Raw genomic sequence first — 15296 nt, 5'->3', positions numbered from 1 at the left:
TTTGTAGGGAAAACCAAACCAGCCTGAAAAACAGGCAGGTTTAGAAATGGAAAGGTTTCAGGCCACTATGTTTTTATCTTGAGGCCATCAAGGTCGGGCCCCAGGCCTCCGGTTGCACAGCTCATTACCCTGTGGACACCTTGCTCTGCCTCGAACCTGCTGGGGAACCCCACCCAAAAGCCCCCCTTCCAGTCCCCGGGCTTCCCCCTCCCACTCTCCCCTCTCTGACGCCCCTTCTCTTCCAGGCCAGGGCCAGTTCCCCAGGGGCAGCAGGAACTGATGGGCCATCCAGGGTCTGGGCCCATGGCCAGCAGGGATCGGGGGTGCCCCAGTATCCAGGGGTCAGCCTTCTTGGGGCTGTCTTATTGCTAAAGGGGAAGGGCCTGTGTGAATTGGCAATGGTGCTGGGCAACAGGGGGCCTGGGGCCAATGGGGAGATGGCAGAGGGGGAGTAAAGAGCAAGGCCAGAGGCGAGGGCCGGGCCTGGGGCATGGGACCGGGCCAGCTTCCGGGGACCACAGTGTTACACAGGTGAAGCTCAGGGCCCCAGAAGCCACCTCTCTCTAGTTTATGGGAAGGTGGGGTTGTCTCCCAAACTGGAGCACCAGCTCCCAGAGGGTATTCGGGGGCCAGGTCAGCTCTCGTGGAGTGGTCGGAGTGGTCGGGAATCAGCTGACCCCGAATCAGCTCCTGCCCGGCCACGAGGTGCTACGCTGGGCAGGTCCTTCTCCTCTCCGAGATTAGTTTCCGGGGTAGTAGGGTCTCACAGGGCTGTTGGCCTCAACAACTAATGTTGTTACTTCTACAACACGTGTGCACGGCCCTGGCCCCATTTTCTGGGCGCTTGTAAAGCCATGCATGACATCATAGGCAAAAAAAAATTCCCCACTGTCTCTGCCAGAGAAGGCCGGCCACAGCGGCCTGGGGGCATCGCGGTGGATGGTGGGGGATGGCGCTCAGCTGTGCCCCCACCTGGACTCGGCCTCTGCCCCTTTCCCCACACCGCACACCCGAGCGAGGCCCCCAGGTCCTCTACTTCTCCCAGGGTATCCTGGCTGAGGTCCCAGCGCCCCCTGGTGGCAGCCGTGGATTTACAAGGTTTACTGTGAAAATTCTTTCTTGAGCACCTATTATTGACAGGTGTGGTTTTGTACGGTTGCTTTATTTTTCTCTCTCCCTTCATGTATACATAAAGAATACAGAATCAAATATAAAGTCCATATTCAAATGTTACCAGCTATGTCAATATTCTCCTTTACAGCCCCACTCAGATTCAGAATCCAATCCAGACATCGCATTCAGCCACTATGTCTCATGAGTCTCCCTATTCTGGAACATTCCACAGCTCTTCTTTCTCTTTCATGCAGAGTCCAGACCAGTTGTTTTGTAGAAAGTCCCTCAGTTTGGGTTTATTCGACGTGTCCTCATGATTTGATTCAGATTATGGACTTTCAGTAGAAAGACCACAGATTCGTGGTATGGTGTCCTTCTCAGCACAATAGGTTATTTCTATTTTACAGATGGGCAGCCTGTGGCCCAGAGAGGGGAAGAGAACTGAGGACACAGTGAAGCGCAAATATCCTCTCGGCACTTAGTTGCTGTGTGACCTCGGGTGGGTGACTGAACCTCTCTGAGCTGCAGTTTCCTCATCTGTAATATGGGGTAGTGATCTGGCCCCAGAGGGCTGGCAGTGACATAAAGGAGGACATGTGTGACTGGGGTGTGTGGGGGGTGATACCCAGTACCATGGCTTCCCTATTCTTCTCTGCACCCCCCCCCCTCCTTTAGCACTAAGACCCATCTCCCAGCTCTGCCTGCCTCTGGTCCCTTCGGGTATTTTGCATTTGATCTGACTCCTCTACCCCCCACCCCGCACCTCTAGCCACTTGGTTCCTGCAGGTGCAGCCCAGCTCCTGTTCTTCTCTATGCAACTGAAACCAGGTGGGGCTTTCTGAAAGTGAAATTTACCAGGTTTTGTAGGGAAAACCAAACCAGCCTGAAAAACAGGCAGGTTTAGAAATGGAAAGGTTTCAGGCTTTGACTGACTCAGGACGTGGTGGCAGGAAGTGAAGTGTAAGAACTCAGGCTCCCCTCAGCGGAGCCCGCCCCCAAGACCCTGGAGAGAGAGCAGGGCCTGGACATACAGCGCCCCCAGAGTCCATAATTATCAATGAGATGAGTGGGCAGTCAGAAGGGGGAAAACCCAGGCTAGGGACCCAGAATTTTCCCCACACTTTGCAGGCCTGAACCTTCGCACCCCCACCCCGCTCCACCTGTAGGTGTCCAAGCACACTTGGTGAAATGCTGTGGGTCAGGCAGGTCCCTGTCCCTAGAGAGGCTCCCAGGAGCTCCCTGGTTTACGTGAAAAGAATGAGATCCTGCTGGAGGGAGGAGGCAGGGTGTGGGTGGGTGAAGAGGGTGTCCTCAAGGCCTGGGGCTCTGGCTTAAGTGAGAAAGGAGGCACATAAGTGCCATGGGACTGGTGGTGCAAATGTCAAGTTATGTTTATTTCTCATTTATATGGTGACATTTCAGACGTGCAAAAAAAGAAAAAAAAGAATGTAATCAAGACTCCATATATCCACCTCCCAGCCACACTGGCCTCCTTCTGCTCTCTGACCATAACAGAAGTATTCATTCATTAGTGTTCACTGTTCCCTTGGCTAGAGAGGAGAGGAGAGAAGCCCCTTAGACCAGCCAGGCCTCTCCCCTGTGGGGAAAGGGTGGGGAGATGGCTTCTGTTTTCTCCCCAAACCAAGAAAGCCCAGGGCAGGGATTTGGCTCCCTGGGTGCCTGGGTGGCTCAGTCAGTTAAGTGTCTGCCTTGCACTTGGGTCATGATCCCAGGGTCCTGGGATCGAGCCCCATATTGGGCTCCCTGCTCAGCGGGGTGTCTGCTTCTCCCTCTCCCTCTGCCCCTCCCCCTTGCTCATGCTCTCTCTCTCAAATAAATAAATAAATAAATAATCTTAAAAAAAAGAAATTAATTAGGGCGCCTGGGTGGCTCAGTTGGTTAAGCAACTGCCTTCGGCTCAGGTCATGATCCTGGAGTCCCTGGATCAAGTCCGGCATCGGGCTCCCTGCTCGGCAGGGAGTCTGCTTCTCCCTCTGACCCTCCCCCTTCTCATGTGCTCTCTCTCTCATTCTCTCTCTCTCAAATAAATAAATAAAATCTTAAAAAATAATAAATTAATTAAAAAAAATTTCCTTTAAGAGGGTGCCTGGGGTGGCTTAGTTGGTTGAGCATCTGACTCTTGGTTTGACTCAGGCCATGATCTCAGGGTCTTGGGATCAAGCCCCACAACAGGCTTCACACTGTGTGGAGTCTGCTTGGGATTCTCTCCTTCTCCTGCTCCCTCTGCCCCTCCCCCCACTTGCATGCTCTTTCTCTCACTCTCTAAAATAAAATAAATAAAGTCTTAAAAAAAAAAAAGGCTCCCTTCAGAAAGTGAAAAGGCAAGCCATAGAAGGGGAGAAGATATTTGCAGTGCATTTATTCACCAAAGGGTTTGTATCCAGAATATATAAAGAGTTCCCACACATCAATAAGAAAAGTCAGACAATCCAATTTAAAAAAAAAATACACAAAAGTCCTGACTGAGCATCTTATACAATATCCAAATGGCTAATAAACATGTGAAAAGATACCCAACATCATTACTCCCCAGAGAAATGCAAAATAAAGGATACAATGAAATACTACTGCACACGCAGCACCATGGCTGAAATTTTTAAAACTGACACTACCAAATGTTGACAAGGATGGGGAGCAACTGGAACATTTATACACTGCAGTGAAGGGTCAGTACAGTTTAGAAAACAATGGAGATTCTATCAAAGCTGAGCATGCACATACTTTATGACCCAGCAATTCCACCTCTGTGTGGAGTCCAACAGAAATGTGTATATTTGTGCACCAAAATATATGTATAGGGCTGTTCCTAGTGGCATTATTCATAATGATCAGAAGTGGAAACAACCCTAAGGTCCATCAAGAGTAGAATAGATAAATCAATTGTGCATATTCACGTGATGCAGCATTACGCAGCAATGAACTTGAATGAATGGTTGCCATTTGCAACAATGTGGGTGATTCTCACAATATAATGTTGAGTTAAAGAAGAGAGTTGCAAGAGTATAGAGATGGTTCTACCTATGTAAAGCTCAAAAGCTGACAAGACAATTCTATGGTGGAGAAGTTGGGTTAGTGGGTGCCTTTTGTATGTAGAGCATGAGAAGGCGCTGGGGGTGGGTGCTGGGTGCTGGCAATGTCCTGTTTCTTGATCTAGGTGCTGGCTGGGAGACATGTTCCCACTGGAAAAATTCAGTGGGTATGCACTTGAGATGTGTGCACTTTTCTATAGAGCATGTTAGACCACAACAAACAAATTTACTAGAAATTTGTATTGCTGGGTCCATGCCAGAGGCCAGGTAGGAGGCAACTGAATTAATTAATCCAGGGGAGAGAGGATGGGGACTGGGACCAGGTGGAGGAGGTGAGGGGGGCGGACATTGGTCCAAAGAGGCCAAGAGAGTTTGCTGATGGGTTGGATGTGAGTGTGAGGGGAGAGAGTCAGGGCAGAGCCCCGGTTTTGGGCTGAGTTATGGAAGGCTGGAGTTGCCATCACCCTCCCCCCGCAGGTGGAGCAGGTTTGAGGCAGGTGTGAAATCAGGTGTTTCTGTCCTGATTCTCTTCTAAAACTTGAGGCTCTGTCTCAAGCCTGATGCTGACAATGAGTGGAGACCAGGCCTCCTGGGACCCAAGGGGTAGGAGAGATGCGTGTCTGGGATCAGCCTGGTCTCACCAATTTATCCCGCCCTTCAGGATGGAGTTCGGAGGGACACCTGCGAGGAAGGGCCCAACCACTCCTACAACAAGACTGCTGGGAGGTGCTGTTACCGCTGCCCCGTGGGTGAGTGCGGGTGCTGGGGAGGGACAAGGGGGGATTTTTGTCCTCAAGTTATAAAACTCCGGGGTGATTGGTGAGTGGGCAAGATGGAAGCCCACATTGTCATCGTCATGTTGGCTATAGATTTCTGAAGGTTTTGGTTTTAGTTACCGGCTGGCCCCTTATGAACACTTACCATACATACACTGGTCTGAGACCTTCAGATGCATTGCGTGAGCTCATCAGTATCCTTTATTAATCCTATTTTGTAGATGCGGCTGTCAGGGTGCTGTAAGGTTAGGTAACTGGCCCAAGGTCACAGGGCTGGGAAATGATGGAGCTGGCCGGGTCTGGAGTCCAGGGTCCTGTGATCCCAAAGCCTGGGCTCTCGACACCCCCTGACTGCCCCTCATTTCTGAGTCTGGAAGCCCTTTGCGGTCCTCATCTTTCCCAGCCCAGAACATGTATTTATCTCTGGGCCACCTGAACTATAGAGCTCTCTGGAACCAGGCTCCCTGCTCCAAGCCCATTCCTGGAAGGCTCACCCAGCCCCAGCACCATGATTGGCTCTGAGTAGATTATCAGCCTGCCCATCCTCACTTGGCCGGTGCTGCTCAGGCCCGAAGAACGGGGTGGTGGGGCACTGTCATCCTCGTGGTTGTTATCAGAATTCCCAAGGCACATCCAGGGCCCTTCTCTGGGTGGGGCACGAGATAGAGCTGGACTGTGGTCTCTGACCTCTGGCGCAGAGACTCGAGCAGGAAAGACGCTAATTCTGGCCGTGGAGGGTGTGAGGACTACCTCGTGCTTGGAGGCCACTGGAAGTGGGGGCGTGGTGACGTTCAGGATAGGTAGGGGGCCCACCTACCCATCCTCTCAGCCTCCAGCATTGCTCTCTGGAGGGTGGTGCCGGGACATGATGCGCAAAGTCACCAAGGGTAAGTGGCTGGAGCTGGGTGGGAGCCCCGGGCTGTCCCTAGACCTGCAGCCTTTCTGCTCTACCATGAGGGCAGACCGAGCCCAAGCTCAGGCCCCAAGGACCCAGAACAACATTTTGGGGAAGAATTTGATATTTTCTATTTCCAAAAATGATTCAAAATTGTCATGGTAGGGAAAAAAGTAGAACTTTATTGGATTTTCTCGCCTTTATTTTATGGTTTAGTGTGGGTTTTGCATATCAGGTGGGTGTCTGTGCTTTCTTCAGTGCCTGGGACTCCAGTTCCTGATTGGCCAGCCCCCCCCACCCCCCATATGCCTGCCCACTCTCTTACCTGCCCACCCCCCCTTCACCCCCTCCCCATTCCTTCTGCCACCCATCCCCCACCCATCCCCCCCATCTAACTCAGGCTGCTGGGGGCGGGCTGCCATAACAAAACAGCATAGATGGGGAGTGGGCGTGCGGTGCGGGGGGTTGGGGACACATCCACAACTGACATTTGTTTCCAGACCATTCTGGAGGCTAGAAAGTCCAAGATCAAGTTTCCAGCAGGGTTCGGTTTCTGGTGAGAAGTCTCCTCTTCTTGGCTTGCAGACAGCCCCTTGTCGTGGCTGAAGGAGAGAGAGGGGTGGGGGAGAAGGAGAGAGAGAGAGAGAGAGAGAAAAGAGATATATTTTTCTTTTTCTCTTCTAAGGGCCACCAGTCCTATCGGATCAGGGCTCCACCCTCATGACCTCATTTATGCTTAATTACCTCCTAAAGACCCTATCTCCAAATAAAGCCACATTGGGGGTTAGGGCTTCAGCATATGGATTTGAGGAGGATGCAATTAGGCCACAGCACCATCCCTCTCCCACCTGGCCCCATCCATCCACCCACTCCTCCCAACCACCTATCCTGTGCTCTTCCACCCATCCATCCAACAACTGTTTATTGCTCCATCTTATCGTGAGGTCACTTGTCACCTTTCCCAGCCTTTTCCCCTTGGCCTTTCTTCCGTGCTTTCAAGTCTCTGGGCCTTTGACATGGCTGTCTGCCCTGGGATGCCCTCCCCCACCGCCACCACCTCCGGCAGTCCTGGTACCCCTTCCTCCAGGAAGCCTTCCCTCACCAGCCCAGTGCTGGGGGGCGGTTTGCACACCGCTTCTCCCCAGGACAACCGCAGTCAGGGCCCTGGAGTGGTGGGGCCCTCAGGGCTCTGTGACTTTCCATAGGACCCATAATCCCAGCTTCAGGAAGAAAGACAGCCACTTCCTTCCCCCACCCTCCAACTCCTTCACCCCTGCCTGGCTGGGTCCCCACACAGTGAAGTGGGTGGACACAGAGTGACGTGTGCGTCCCCAGCGCCCTCCACTTAGATGCTGTGACTTGGGAAGAGAAGGGCTGCCGTCCCCCCATGTTCTTGCTCCATGGCCCAGTGACTGGGGGTGGCTGAGCGCCTCTTGCTGGTGTGGTGGGCGGGGCATTTTGCTGGAGTTTTATTGACCCCGTGCTTCCGGCAAGCAAGAGGAAAAAAGAAAAACCCACAAAAACCCCTTTCTCGGTCTCTGGGGGAAATTTCTGACATTTTGCCCGCCCTCTGCAATCAGCGCTCAGCTCAGCTGTGTGGCAGTGTTGGCCTGGGGTGGGTTCCTAGAGGAAGGAAACTGGGAGACCTTTGAGATCGAGACGTTTAGATATCACTGAATCTCTCCTCTCACCCAGCCTGTAATGCCCTTGGTAACGTCCTTGACAGCTCCTCCCCAGCCCTCTGCTTACACACCCTCAGTGACGGGGAGCTCACTCACTGCTTCATAACAAGGACAACAATTATCGCTGATGGAGCATGCTCTATGTCAGCCACAGTGCTAACCCTTCACCTACATTATCTCACTGAACTCTGATAGGAAACCCAGAGAGGAAACTTGGAGTTGGGGAGGTTCAGAGATTTTCCCACGGTCACGTGCTAGTAAGTAGCCAGCAAGGGCCACACTGGAGCCCCCACTGGCTCACTCAGAACATCTGAGTCTGGCTAATTCAGAAACCTGAGCCCTTCCCCCTTACCTGGTGCTGATCCACAAGGCAGAGCATTTCAGTGAAGAGCCCATGTGGGGGCCACAAACCTTTTCCTATTCTGCCCCTTACTTCCTGGATCACCCTCCCCTTAGTGCCCAGACTCACTCCCCAGAGTGGGAGGAGGGGAGCCTGCAGATGTGTGAGGGCTGCCTTGGTGCGGGAGGACCCTGTGAAGCCAGGCCCCGTGTTAGGCAGAGAGCATGGCTTGCTTGGGGCCTGCTGAGTGGACCGCATCTTGTCCCAGAAGCTGAGGGATTCTCCACGGGCTGTGAGCAGGAAGGAGGAGGAGGAGGCTTCCTTGGCCCTCCGGCCCTTGGCCAAGCTTGGTGGGGGAACCACAGTTCCTTTCCCAGTCTGTTCTCCCTCGGTCACCAAGAGGGACACATGGCCAACATTTTTCAGTTCTAATTCCAGAGCCTAAGAAGAAAGCATCCAATGGTGCAGAGGCCCAGATGTCCACCTCTGCTCTGGCTCCCCCCGGCCCTGGACCACTGCTGGAGGGAGGGGTGACTGAGGGAGCAATTCTCCAAGAAGGCCAGCCTGTGGGCTGGGAAGCCCTTCAAAAACGTGTCTGCTGCCCCAGGCTGTTCGAATTTGGGGTGGTGCTGCTGGGAGCCATGGGGACACACTCCAAGGGCACCTCACCTGACTGGAGCATGCAGGGGTCTTCCTTGACGAATCAACGCTCATAACTCTTTGGCTCTGTCTGCTTCCAGCCCCCGTGGCCTTTCTGTTCTTGGCACAAGCCACATTTGTTCTGCCCTCAGGGCCTTTGCACAGGAGGTTCCCTCTGCCTGGAGTGCTCTTCCCACAGCCCTCTGCGCAGCTGCCACCTTCGGGCCTCGGGGACTCGGCCTCCCCGATCCCCCTCCCTGGAGCTCTCCCTCCTCTCCCTCTGCCTTCTCTCTTGGCTCCTGCTTTATTTTCTTCAAAGTTTGTATGCACACTGGAAACCGGCTTGCTCATTTCTTTCTTGTACTTGCTTGCCTCTCTTCCCCCAGGCCCGAGGATCAGCTCCTCGGGAGCAGGGACCTCACCCTCTCCAATCTCTAAGTCAGAGCCTGGCACAAAGGTGGTGGTCAATAAATGTGAGTTGAGTGAAAATATAATCCCACCACCAAATGAGTCACTTGAGTCCTTGAATGGATTTCCTGCAGCATGGGCTTTCTAGAGTTCACCCCAAACAGCCCCTGGTGCTGAGAGGTGATTTTAAAGGGATCCAGAGAGGGGAACTGGATGGGGTCAGAAGATCAGGAAAATTCCACCAGTGGATGGGATTTCAGCCTGACCTGGTTGGATACAGAGGGTTCCCAGTGGGTAAAAAGGGAGATGGATAGGCAACTCAGCCTGGGCGAAGAACATTTGTATTCGTTCCCTAGAGCTGCCATCAACGAAGTACCATAACCTGAGCGGTGGACACAACAGAAATGGGTTGTCTCATAGTTCTGGAGGCTGGAAGTCCAAGACCAATGTGCTGGCACGGCCATGCTCCCTCAGAAGGCTCTGGGGAAGGTTCTCACCTGTATCCCAGCTTCTGGTAGTTCCTTGGCTGGTGGCAGCATGACTCCAGTCTTTACCTAGCTGTGTTCCTGGGTACATGTGTGGCTCATACCCAAACGTCCCCCTTTTTATAAGAACGTCGGTCATCTTGGATTAGGGCCCACCCCAATGACTGCATTTTAATTTAATTACCTCTGTAAGGACCATGTCTTCAAATAAGATCACATTCTGAGATACCGGGGGTTAGGGTTTCAGCATGTCTCTTTTGGGGGACAAAATTCAACCCATTACAACCTTCCAGGACATAGGAGGGGTGTCAGAGTAAAGACCAAGGTACTCAGTGGTGGCTGCAGCATAGAGCCCATGAAATGAGCCATGTACTGTAAGGCCAGAGCAGGAGTCGGAGCCAGAGGGAGGCCTGGGAATGCGAGGCTGGGTCCATACTGATTTGGTGGTCAGAGCACGTATTGATCAGATATATGTGTCAGGCCCTGTGTGAGGGGAATCATTGGTGAGCAGAAAAGAAAAGATTCAACCTTGAGGAGCTGACAGTCATGGGAGGAATTCAGATACTAAGACAATTTATCCCACAAATAAGTGTGATTACACATCTAGATTAAATAGATTACAGCAGAGTTAGGTATAGGAGGGCGAGGCACATGATCTCTGATGGTTTATAACAGGGGTCCTGACTAAGTTGCTGACAAAATGACACCTTGACAATGATGTGAAGGCTGAGCAAGAGTTTATGAGGGGAAAGGCGAGAGGCGCATTCCCGGCAAAGGGCCAGCTTGTGCAAAGGGCCTGGGGCCAGAAGGGAGCACGGCCTCTTTGGGGGACATGGAGATTCCAGTGTGGCTTGAGATTAGACAGTAAGGAGGCTGTAGGTAGGCAGAACCTCCTTAACCACTGTAAGGACCTAAGGCTCTATCGTGGGAGCCATGAGATGCCTTTGAAAATTTTAGGCAAGGGGTAATGGGGTCACATTTACCTCTCTGAAAGACCACTGGGGAGCTACCAAAATTTTCTGAGCTAGAGGATGCCAGCCATCAAGCTAGTATTTCTGAGAGGTTCTTACATGTTTTTCTAGAGCAGGAGCTTATCTTGGGGTCCACGGACTCCCAAGTGTCCATGGGTAGATTTCAGGGGGGCCTAAACCTGAATGAGTTCACTCCTTTTCATCAGCCTCTAACTAAAATGCCCTGTATGAATTCCCTCCATTATGAATTAGGACAACAAAGCAATGATATCGTAGTGTCTGCAGCTTTTCCAACAGTAGAAATCAGATATTCTCAGGATATCACGAAATACTATTTATGCTCATCAGTACTTTGAAACTATGATATTCATTAGATTTTATTTAATGAGTTTACAAAGAATCACATATATTGCTATCTCTTAGATTATTTTAATGCTTTGATAACCGTGCTCTCACGTAGCTAGGTTCCTTGGTAACCCGATGTATTTTATCTTATGCACTTAGAAACATGATTCCAAGCGGTGTCCCATGTTTCCCCAGAATGACTAGGCGGCACAAGGAATGTTGAGGACCCATGGTTTAGCCTAACTTATTTATGTCCGAAGTTAGGGTAGAGAAATAACTGGCTCGATAACAAAGAAGACGGTGGCGCCATAAATTCAGTTTGGACGTCCTCAGGAGTCCTTTTCTCTCTGTCCTGGACTCTACTTGTGTCTGAATCGCCTCCTTCTCAGGCACGCCGTGGCCACGCTGCACCTGCCACGATCCCACAGCCCTGGGTTTAAACTGCCCTTTACACCAGGCATCCAACAACAAAGACAGGCGGCCTTAACTGGTAGATTTTGTGAAACTCTCAGAGATGGAGCTCACTGGCTGGCACGGGTCATGTGTCTCTGAACCAATCGTCGTGGTGAGGAAGATGTGCTCTGATTGGCTTATTTGGGGCACGTGTCCATCCGGAAGGACGGGGTATTCTGATTGGCCTATCTGGGTCATGTGCTCATCCTGAAAGCTGAAGGATGAGGTATTCTGATTGGCTTATCTGGCTCACGTGCCCATCCGGGCCTCAAGCAGTGCGTGGTAGGCATCCGGGCTGGTACCGTCCCTGGCGCGAGAGCTGGGCGGGCAGGCGAAGGTGCTCTACCTCTTTGCCCCACAGTTTGGTGTCCACGCCGTGCATCGCCCATCCTTGTGTAGTGGGAGTGAGGGACTGCAGTCAGGCTGGCTGAGGCTCCTCAGGGTCTAGGGCCTTAGGGCTCCCCCGTTCCTGCAGGGAAACAGGACTCCTGCCCGAGTGACAGCAGCCGGTGCTCCTCCAGCGCTTTTGCTAAGCACACCTGTTTATTTTCACAAGCCCTTTACCTGGCTCAACAACCGAACAGGGGGATCCTGTTAACGTCACGGTGCCCCTGAGTCATGGAACTTGCCCAAGCCACGCATTGGAACCCCCAGGCCCAGGTCTTCCACCCAATCTGTGCTGTTGCTCCCGCCTGCCCGCTGACCTTAGTTAGGCAAGGTCTGCTCTGGCCCTGGCAACGCCTCCGTGTAGAACCCGATAGCTGGACTCCCACGTTTGGAGGGCGTAGGGGTGGAGCTGGGAAGGGCTTTAGGGATGAGAGGTCAAGTCTGGGGAGGTGAGGTCTTCGCCAAGGCGGCTTGGCCTGGAGCTTCTCTGCTTCCTTCCCCAGGGCTGACCTCGCAGCAGCCGTGCGCACAGGGGTCATCTGACTGCAGGAAGCAGTGTGACCCCGACTACTACCTGGACAGGGACGGCCGCTGCAAGGCCTGTGTGACCTGTTCTGGAGGTAAGGGCCTTGTTCTCCCCTCCAGGGGCAGCTTCGGGGGAGGGGAGGCCTTTTGGGGGGGGGAGTAGGCAGAGAAGGTGGGGAGCATCAGGATTTGGTGCCTGGACTCTGAGTTGGCCCCCTGGTGCCTCAGTTTACCCCTCTGAATTTGTGAATTGATATCAGCCATGAAGTTTTGCATCCGTTTTTAGAGAGACTTCCTTAACATGTTTCTTCAAGGGAGGAACTCACATTTATTGAGTTTAATCTTCACAAAACCCCTTTGAGATTTTTTTTTTCTTTTTTTTAAAGTAATCTCTCTGCCCAACTTGGGGCTCAAACCCATGTCCCTGAGATGAAGAGTCGCATGCTCTACAGACTGAGCCAGCCAGGGCGGGGGGTGGGGGAGGAAAGTCTTTTCTTATCCCTGCTTTACAGTGAGGAAACCCAGACTCAGGCAGGTCAAGGGCCTTGCCAAAGTTACAAAAGTCTGGTAAGTGGCAGATCTGGAGTTTGAGCTGTCTGTCTGACACCAAGAGCTGTGTTCTTTACCTAAGACCACAAGTGCTTCCAGGAGGAGGCTTCCCATAGCACTTTCACTGTCAATTTCTTATTATAGTTCTTGAATGTGGTTTGTGTGCTCTCTGGTGTTTGTTTTGTCTTGTGTGGGTTTTTTGTGGGGTGGGGTTGGGAAATTTGTTGAGATTTCTTGCACCCTAATGTTCATATTTTTAAACCATGTTTAGTGTGTTTGGGGGAAAAAATGTGTGTTCTGTTTGTTAGGTACAAAATTCTCTATATACCTATCAGATCAAGCTTGTTAATTGTGTTATTTTAGTAATATGCATTCTTTCAAAATGATTTTTTAAGTTTATTTATTTAAGGAATCTCCACACCCAACGTGGGGCTCGAACTCACGACCCCAAGATTAAGAATCACATGCTCTATCGACTGAGCCAGCTAAGTCCCCCGAAATAATATGCACTCTTTATTTTTGCATTCTTATTTTTGTCACCTTCCCAAAGGTTGACGTCTGAGATAGATGTGTAAAATCTATCTCCCCTGTGCTTGTTTTTCATCAGATTTTCATTGTGTTCTGTTTATTTTTCCTCTCTATACGTCAAAGCTGTTATTAGGTACAATGTTCATGAATACTGTGTTTTCTTGGTGTGTTAGACCTTTCACCAGCATGAAATATACCTCTTTGCTCCTTACAGTGTATTTGCCTTAATTCCATTTTGTTTGATATTAATATTGCCATTCTTCTTTGTCTATGTTAGCATTTCTTTGGTATATCTTTAAGTTTTTAAAATTAGTGACTGCATTGTATTAAATGAAAGTTATAGGCATTCATTATAAAGCATTCAAGCAATACATAAGTGTGAGGAAGAAAGCCAGCTCTGCCCCCTTCCCCCTCGTTGGATGTCTGACTGACACTTCTCTGTATCTCTGTATAGAGGGAAGAATGGGAATGTTCGCAGCCAGACAGACTATACACACATAGAGAAAAGGGATTTTTTTAAAAAGATTTTCTTTATTTGAGAGAGCGAGAGAGCACGAGTGTGTGCATGCGCGCGCACACACACGAGAGGGAGGGGCAGAGGGAGAGGGAGAAGCAGACTCCTCGCTGAGCAGGGAGCCCAAGGTGGGCCTCGATCCCAGGACCTGAGACCTGTACTGAAGGCAGCCGCTCAACCAACCAGGCACCCAGGCACCCTGAGAAAAGGGATTTTTAAGAGGATGGGATCATACTGTTTATGACATTCAAGTGATTACATTTAATTTTATTCAAATGTATCAGAGAAGGAAGAAACTAAAGTGAAAATAAAACAATCACAAGAGAGCAGTTTGTAAAAATAAAACCCTCTAAAATTAAGAAGAGGCTATGAAAATCAAGAAGCAGTTGGAAATCATTAAAGGAATAACTATCTCTTGTGGTAAAATCATGTTCTGCTTGTTTCAGTTTTTGGGTGGGATAGGGTAGATTGGCTTCCTGTAATGAAAAATGAAGTAATTAGCTTGCTGCCTCCTTATCCTCTTCCTGACTTTTATTACTTACTTACATTTTTTTTTTACTTTGTTATTGCCTATGGTGTTTATATTCTTTTCTGTAACCTTCAGTCCCTTGGCCTGTTAGCTTTACTTTGCTATTTAAACTTACTCATTGTGCACTATGAGTACATTGAACACAGCTTCTCTGTTCCTGAATTTTTCATTTTGATTTATTGCTTGATTGGTTAGATTTCACTGACCTGTACCTGTACCTTTTTTTTTTTTTTTTAAAGATTTTATTTATTTATTTGTCAGAGAGAGAGTGCACAAGCAGGGGGAGTGGCAGGCAGAGGGGGAAGAAGGCTCCCCGTTGAGCAAGGAGCCCAATGTGGGACTCATTCCCAGGACCCTGGGATCATGACCTGAGCTGAAGGCAGGTGCTTAACCGACTGAGCCACCCAGGCGTCCCACTGAATTTATATTCTTATTAACTTCTTTTATAGTGTGAAGCACTCTTGGGATTGCTTCTGTTTTAGAGTGGGTTCTTTATCTTTCCAAAATGTATTTCTGTCTCTTTTAGATCTTTCTCTTTCTTTTTCTGTCTTCCCTTCTCCCTCCCTTCCTTCTTTACTGCTATAGTGTGTTTGCACTTCTCTATTTTTGCTTAAGCTTAGCAGGGGCAGCAGCTCTGTTACTGCCTTCTTTCTGCCCTGATACAGTGTGACTTCTCCTTTACACCCACCCCACCTCACTGGGCTCTGGTTTGTCTTTTCTGCTCAGAGCTTCAGCTGGGGGCTGAGCGTTCCTTTTCAAAAATACTGTGGTAAAATGTACATAACATAAAATTGATCATTGTAACCATTTTTTAAAAAGATTTTATTTATAAAAGAGAGAGAGGGAGAAGCAGGCTTCCCGTGGAGCAGGGAGTCCAACATGGACTCCATCCCAGGACCCTGGGATCATGACCTAAACTGAAGGCAGATGCTTAACCGACTGAGCCACCCAGGTGCCCGATCATTGTAACCATTTTAAGTGTACTGTTCAGAGGCATCAAGTGCATTCACATTTTTGGCAACACTCTCACCATTTCCCAGCTCCAGAACTTGTTCATTTGCCCCAGCTATAACTTTGTCCCCATTGAACAGTAGCCCCCTAGCACGG

At 50.3% G+C, this 15296-nt stretch overlaps 1 protein-coding gene across 1 annotated transcript in view; it reads left to right on the top strand.

The window, feature by feature from the left end:
• Positions 1-12006: 12006 nt before the first annotated feature.
• TNFRSF8 (TNF receptor superfamily member 8) overlaps positions 12007-15296 on the top strand; it is a 39381-nt gene continuing 36091 nt past the window's right edge. Inside the window, exon 1 of the mRNA XM_035019771.1 lies at positions 12007-12164. The gene's annotated coding sequence lies outside the window, so the exon portion shown is untranslated. The remainder of the gene's footprint in view (positions 12165-15296) is intronic.

The sequence above is a fragment of the Mirounga leonina genome, unplaced genomic scaffold (assembly GCF_011800145.1).
Source record: "Mirounga leonina isolate KUSES-001 unplaced genomic scaffold, KU_Mleo_1.0 Mir_173, whole genome shotgun sequence".
NCBI classification, from domain to species: Eukaryota; Metazoa; Chordata; class Mammalia; order Carnivora; family Phocidae; genus Mirounga; species Mirounga leonina.
Note: the sequence above shows the minus strand (reverse complement) of the source record. Positions and strands in the feature narration are given on the sequence as shown.